At 41.1% G+C, this 7,341-nt stretch overlaps 1 protein-coding gene across 1 annotated transcript in view; it reads left to right on the top strand.

Annotated features, from left to right (window-relative positions):
* The first annotated feature begins 217 nt into the window (after positions 1-217).
* Positions 218-7,341, top strand: part of aftphb (aftiphilin b) — a 56,258-nt gene continuing 49,134 nt past the window's right edge. Inside the window, exon 1 of the mRNA XM_043696696.1 lies at positions 218-380. The gene's annotated coding sequence lies outside the window, so the exon portion shown is untranslated. The remainder of the gene's footprint in view (positions 381-7,341) is intronic.

Genomic DNA, 7,341 nt, shown 5'->3' with positions numbered 1-7,341 from the left:
TTAACTGTGTCCATCTAGGGGGCGTGACCAGCCGCGGGGCGGGGCGTATAGTACAAGGGGCGCGTCCGAGCAGGGGTGGGGCTTATCGTTGAGGGGGCGTGGTCAATGACATCACAAACCGGAGGGCAACACCGTGTCATTACCAATGGGCGGTGATGTTGCGTCACCATGACGTCAGGGGGCGTTGCGAGACATGCGTGTTGGGAGGGGTGGGCGGTTCTACACGGGGTCGCCAGGCCGGTGCGGGAGGGGCGGCCGGAGCTCAGTCGGAGACCGAGAGGGAGACGGCGAGATCGGCAATGGGAGCGGGCGGGACTGCCCTATCCCCGGGGCCCAGTGCGGCCACCGCCGTGTGAGGCGGCTGCCTCCCGCATCCTGAGGTAAGGCATCCTGAGGCCTGCAGCGCGGCCTAGCCGCCCCCTCCGAGCTTGCGTTCCCGGGGCCGGCTGTCAGTGCGGCCTAACTCCCTGGGCCTGTGCAGTGACGCCGGGCCTCGCGCTGGATCCCCCGGGCCTTGGCGCTCGGCTCCTGTCGGGTTGTGCCCTCCCTGTGCCGGATCCAGCCTGTCTCCCGGGGGCTGTCGGCTGAGTTGACCCAAATGTTTCACACCTCAGCCTGGAGCCCCGGCTCGAGAGTGACGCCGAAAGTAACCTTTACACAAGTTATTGTTTAAGGCTTTTTCCTGACCTAACGTGTGTGTGTGTGTGAATCAGGCTTTTGCAGGTTAATTATTGATTTTTGTTTAAACGAATTGCACATTTTGTGTTACATGATGTCTCCGATCAAATCCCTTCTTGCAAAAATGTTGCACTTCCCTGAAGCTGTTACTTATAAACTTTGTAAAGAGCCAAAATAACGAGCAGGACAAATACTTTTCGGTGCGTGCTGATCAGTGCACCTGAAATGCCTTTTTATAGTTTTGAAGTCGTCGTCTCTATACAAATGCGGAACGAAGAAGTTAAAACTAATTTAAAAACGTTTTCATTTCGTCAAACAGCCTCTTCGAGGGACGGTGGTATTTTTAATGTTCATTTTGTTTATATTGATCCCAACATTTCAAGTCGTTTAGAGAATGTTTATAAAATTTAAAAATGCCACCTTTTTGATGAATAGCAACATCTCTTTGCAAACAGCGTGTTAAAACATGAGTACTTTTATTTAGTTAATTTATTGTGAAACTGGCTGATGGTATGCAGGTAGGTAATTTTTGACAGTGATGTACAAGACCCAGTTTTTATAATAGACACGTTTTCAGTCTATATGAGGAACATACTAGATCAGAATAATCCATATTTTTATCTGTATAAACTTAATTAAAAGTAATTTGAAAGTGGGGAGACGTTAGCATAGTGGTAATGTCACTGGGCCATTTGAGAAGGAAGGTAAAAACAATGACTGCAGATGCTGGAAACCAGATTTTGGATTAGTGGTGCTGGAAGAGCACAGCAGTTCAGGCAGCATCAGAAGAGCAGCAGTCTGCCATCCTTCTCTGATCTGGCCTCTATGTGCCTTGAGCTACAGCAATGGGATTGACTCTTTTCTGCCCTGAGAAATGGCCCAGTTAGCCACTCAGGTCAAGGGAATTCGGAATGGGTAACAAATGTTGGCCTTGCCAATGGTTCCCAAATCCCATTATACAATTTTTAGAAAAACATTTCTATGGGTGTACCTCCCCTGTCAAAATGTAAGTTCTAGGTCCAAATAGCATAGTTTAGTGCAAATTAAATACTGTGTGGATTTGTCAACCAGCACAGTGCTTGGGGCTGTAGAGGATAGCGTTACTCTTTGTTAACCTCCCATCCTGCAGCAACTTGATATTTGAATAAAGGCTGTGTGGTGATCAGTGGGAGAATTCCAACCATTTATGAGCTTTTGTGGAGATGTAGAGGATAAAATGTAGCAGTGTCGCTGGTAATTCTTTGGAAGATCTTTTGTCCTTGAAAAGCACAACTGAAATGTTTGTAAGCAGGTCCTTGCAGTTGATTAAGAACAACAAGTGTCAAAATTCTCAAAATTAGTGAGCATTGCACTGAAACTTCAATTTTCTGAGTGACACATTTGTCAATAGGACAAGTGATTGACATTTTACAGCATACGGACCTGATGGCAGTAAAAAGAATGTTGCTGAATGCATCACTTGGCCTTATGCAGAACACAGTATTGCAGTTGTAAAAGATTCCTTTTCCAGTTGAAGGAGCAGTGTGTATATTTACACATGCTGAAATTTTCAGTAACTTGATAACTAGTTGAATCAATTGAAAAATAATAATTGTCTGACAGAGGAGTTTAATACAGTTTTTTTTTGTTATGGCTGTTTGATTTCTGTTTTGGAAATTGATTTAAAATAAATGTTTTGTATTGCATGTAGGATTATTAAAACTTGTGTGTGTGAACTAAAGCGTATACCTTTAATATGATTGAGTTGTATTTTGAGATGCTCTCTCCACGATTGTTTTGAGTATGTTGATCCATGTTTCATCCGTGCTATTGGGGCCAATTTATTAGATATATTCAAAAGGGAGCTGGATGTGGTCCTTGCGGCTAAAGGGATCAAAGGGTATGGAGAGAAAGTAGGAATGGGATACTGAAATTGCGTGATCAGCCATGATTATAATTTAATAGTGGTGGAAGCTCAAAAGGCAAATGGCCTACTCCACCTATTTTCTATGTTTTAATGTTTCTATGCTCAATATTCTGAATCAACTAGATAGCCCAGTCACTCTAAGCATGAGCAAAATATTATATATAAAGCAACTGAGCAGAATGTCTTTTCAGTTGAGTCACTTTGTGACATATCTAACCATAGCTGAGAAGCAAATATTGTTGGTTGATCCCCAATATTTACAAACAAGAAAAAGTAGTGGGGAGATCAAATTAAGGAGAGCCATTTTTTAAAAATTGGGAATACAGGAAAAAGGGCTCAGAAGGAGGCTACAGTTTAAAAAAAAATAACCTGCAGAAGTTTCAGCAAAAGGTGAAAAATAGGAACAAGAAAAATGTAGATGATCATATGTGGTAAGGTTTCTCAGCTGACCCATTTCTTGTTTGGGCCACAGTTTAATAATCATGAAAATTGATTGTACAGTTTGGTTGTTAGCCGCAAAGTGCTGAGTGTATTCTTTGCTGTGCATCATTAAAATAATTAGCATAATATTTTCAGACATTGGAAATGCTATCTTTGGAATTTTGAATACAATTAATTTCTATTGAAAGTTTCTTGTTTATTGCTCCTTAGATTTGAGTATTTCTGTCAGTCATAAAGTACATTGTCTTATGGGACCAGAATCTAAACAATATGCTGCACCAGCAATGGTTGTCATCTCAGTAAGTCAGGGGAAGTGATGGTGTGGTGATGTTGCTGGCCTAGCAATCCTCAAGTGTAGGATAATACTTTATGGGCATGGGTTTGAATCCTACCCAGAGTAGCTGTTGGAATTCAAAGTTGATTTGGAATTGAAAACTGTTCTCTGTTATGGTGACCTTGGAACTGTTGTTGATTGCCATAAGAATACATCTATTTCTCTAATGTCCTTTAGGGAAGGAAATCGAGTGTCTTTATATGCTCAGGCATGCATGTGAGTCCTGACCTTCAGGAATATAATTGCCCATTGAAATGATCCAGCAAGCTACTCGCTTCTAGGACAGTTAGGGCAGCTAACAAGTGTTGGGCTTGCAAGCGATGCTCTCATTCCATGAGAGAATAAGTTGATACATCATGTGTTTGTTGAGTAGCACCCTTCCTCTATAGTGTCAGTCATATCAATTCCTTACAAAAATGAATTGAGAAACAATCAAACTGCCAGTATATGGTTTGCCTTCCTTGGTGTTGCAAGTGGCGCAAAAAGTCATTGGTATTCTTGTCAAAGTTTCTAAGTTTGATATTATTGGTCATGCGACATACAATTGTCTCCCAGTTTCCACAACTGGAAATTCAGTAGCCTGTCTCCTGTACTACATCTAATGGTAAACCATTTTTATTGGTACAACTGCTCTTAACTCGCTATAGAAATTTAATTTGGCCAATATGTTTTAGGGCAGAGCACTTGCCAGATTTTAAGCCCAGATAATAACACTGATACTTGCAACTTTATGACATAGTTTACCAATTAAATATGTCACACATAACTGCAATCTTCAGCGTTAAATGCCTGTAAGTTTTCATGTGATATATGCTGGGTTTGAAAGAAGAATGAGGCTAAGAGGTGAAATGGGTGCTAGATTGTTTGTTGGAATGTGCTTGAGTTGGAGACTGTCTTAACTGAAATTTAGAAATTAAAAAGTATTTGCTGTCTCGGGCTTAAAAGAGGAGAAAAACAATCAATATAAATTCAATTCCCCCTTGATCAGTGACAAATACACAAAGATTAAAAACATTTCTACTGTGTCTGCAATGGAAAATAAGTTTTACACATTTGAATTAGATACAAACTAAAAAGTACTTGGATGAATAGCAGGTAACATGTCATGCTTGGATTACAGAAAATATAGAATGAATTTTAGAATAAGTTAACAAAGTTTACAAGAAATAGAAATATTCATACAACTGTTTTTCCCCCCCCACTACTTCCTTTTAGTTCATGCTGCAGTAATTATGTACACTGATCGATTTGAGTACAATTGGGCCTTTTCCACCTTGCCCTTTGTCAGATCTAACAGGTTGAAATTATTTCTTAAGCGAAATCTTATCTTTTATAATGTCTGTGTAAAGTCTGCATAATTTTTAAGCAAGTGTTTTCCTCTGTTTGTAGCCCTCCATTCTCGCTGTGACAGGTTGCACACCATTCTGTTCAGTTGAAATACCTATTTGAGTCTACATATATATATATACTAATGGTCGCTATTTTGTAAAACTGCAACGACTGCATTGTTTATACAATGGCACATTGGTTTGTACTCATCATCTCTGCTGTTGGTGGAAAGAAACAATACCAACAAACATCAATCAAAACATAGATGTTTGGCAATGACCATGCCCTCATTTTATTTTGGGGGTTCAGAAGGATGGTGGTTTTATTGTGGTCATATGTAATCTCTGTCACCATTGCAAAGCACTCATCATTGTCTGCTATCTGAAGCTATACTATACTTTGAAAGCATTAAAAGTACCTGCAAACTACTTGGTGTTGTGGGTTGAATTCAGCTGTATGAATATTTGTTTCTTGTAAGCTTTGTTACCTTGTTCTAAAATTCATTCTATATTTTCTGTAATCCAAGCATGACATGTTATTCGCTATTCATCCAAGTGCTTTTTAGTTTGTATCTAATTCAAATTAGAATTTTTTGTTGTAGACAGGTAAAAAGTGTAGAACTTATTTTCCATTGCAGACACAGTAGAAATGTTTTTAATCTTTGATAATTTGTCACTAATAAAGGGGGACTGAATTTATATTGATTGCTTTTCTCCTCTTTTAAGCCCGAGACAACAAATATGTTTTAACGTAATTAGGAAACAAACATGTTAGGATGTCTGTTTTTTTTTCTTACCCCACACTACCACCTAACTGGGGTAATGCTTATTTTTCACCAGCACCCTTGTAGTGTATGTGCAGGGTGTAGGACACAGTGGAGAACAAGAAGTGTGTAAATCTTTATTAATATTCCACCATCAGGAAGAAAGGAAACACCCGAGTGGCCAGGGCAGTGCTGCATGATCAAACAGTGAAGGAGAGGGCAGGGCCTGGACCTGTTTATGGCTAGTTTGGCCAGGTGCAGGAGGAGACCCACGAGGAGGTCCTCAAACCTGCCATTCGCCCCCGCCGCCCCGCCCCGCCCCGCCCCGCCTGTACCGGGTGCCCAAAGATCAGGAGCGGGGGACTGAAGTGCAACCAAAAGCAGAGGAGAAGATTTTTAAGTCAAAAAGGGGGTGCAAATGCTCAGACCCATTATATACATGGTCCACAGAACAAGCAGTTGGGCTGGGAGTCCATGAACCATAGCACTCTGTGGTTGCAGGGGATCGCTGCGTGCAGCACCCTCCACCCCAGATCCCCAAGAGAAAGGGAGAGGACCACTGCATAGAGAGCCCTCCACTGGGGGTCTCCACCACCCGGTGGCAAATGGGCACGCCAAGGCATGTCCGGGCTGTAGCTGAGGGAAAAGAGATGGACAGTGTGCAGCAGCAGTTTATACAGGGCCCGTCGTTTTATGTCCCTTAAAGGGGCAAAACTAAAACTCCGGCAGCTGAGGTTGTGGAGCACAGGCTCCTGCAGGAAGTACGGGACCTTTGGGCCAATGTGAAATTCCATCCGGGCACAGCTAGTTATTGTTTGATTTATTTCTTCCTTTATTTTTTCTAACTCCATCCCTTCCTAAGGTAGGTTCCCCACAAACACTGGCTTTTGGACTCCCACTTTTGAAATAAATGCACAACAAAATCTTTTAAGATTAAATCAAAGATGGAATTTATTAACAAGGCATTCAGCACTCAAGGAAACTGCTTTGTTGTTCCATTCGCGTACAAGCACTCAAGAAACTAAGGAAGATGGGACAGAAGAGGGGAGATAAGTTATAAAATTACAAACTTTGTTAAATGCAGAGGTGTGTTTAAAAAAAATCAGTTTGTGTGAACTACAACGTCCTGAGTTCAGTGTCCATTAACAATTTTCTCAGTGAACTGGATCTAGTAGTTTCCTTTCTGGCAAGCCAACTGTAGGTTTCTTTCAGATAACAGCTTGAAAACAATGATGGAGGTCTGAGGCAGGCTGCACATGCAGCTTGGAATCCTCATTTCCCAATAAGTGACAAAAATCCCAAAATTATGTGATCAAGCATTACAACATGAAGTTTGTCATGTGTTGAAGACTGGTATTTCATGTGCTGAGAGTCCATCTTGTTGGGCTGATTTGGAAGTTGCGAAATTAACAGTGTAGCTTTACCTCCTCCATCAGAGAATCCATTGCGATGTGATGGTACAGCCTTGACCCCTATTTTAGCCAATGTGTCTTGCTGTTTTTCTTTTATCCAGAGCTGGCTAAAGACAAATTTCTCATCTCCAGTCCCTTTGTCAGCTTTAGTTGGAAAGTCCATGCAATGCAGGAGGTTCAGAAGTTTCTGGAAATAATCATGTAATCAGTAATACTCATCTGATCAGGCTCAGCCATTTGAGTCTAGTAAGGTGGTTCACTTGTAAACGCAGTTGAATGTAAACAGGGAAATGAGAAAAATATAGTATTCTTTTGAGATTTCTTTTCACCCCTTTTGACTATGACACATTTTTCATGGGAATCTGTTAATAATTCCCCGATGCATTTGAGGAAGAAAAAGTAACTTTTTTTTAAAACATACTTTGTTTGTCTTTTGAAGTCTTTGAACAGGGAGGAAAGAGGATTGGATAGATATATT

The sequence above is a fragment of the Chiloscyllium plagiosum genome, chromosome 9, assembly GCF_004010195.1.
Source record: "Chiloscyllium plagiosum isolate BGI_BamShark_2017 chromosome 9, ASM401019v2, whole genome shotgun sequence".
Taxonomy (NCBI): domain Eukaryota; kingdom Metazoa; phylum Chordata; class Chondrichthyes; order Orectolobiformes; family Hemiscylliidae; genus Chiloscyllium; species Chiloscyllium plagiosum.
The sequence above is the reverse complement of the archived record's forward strand: the minus strand, read 5'-3'. Positions and strand labels throughout refer to the sequence as shown.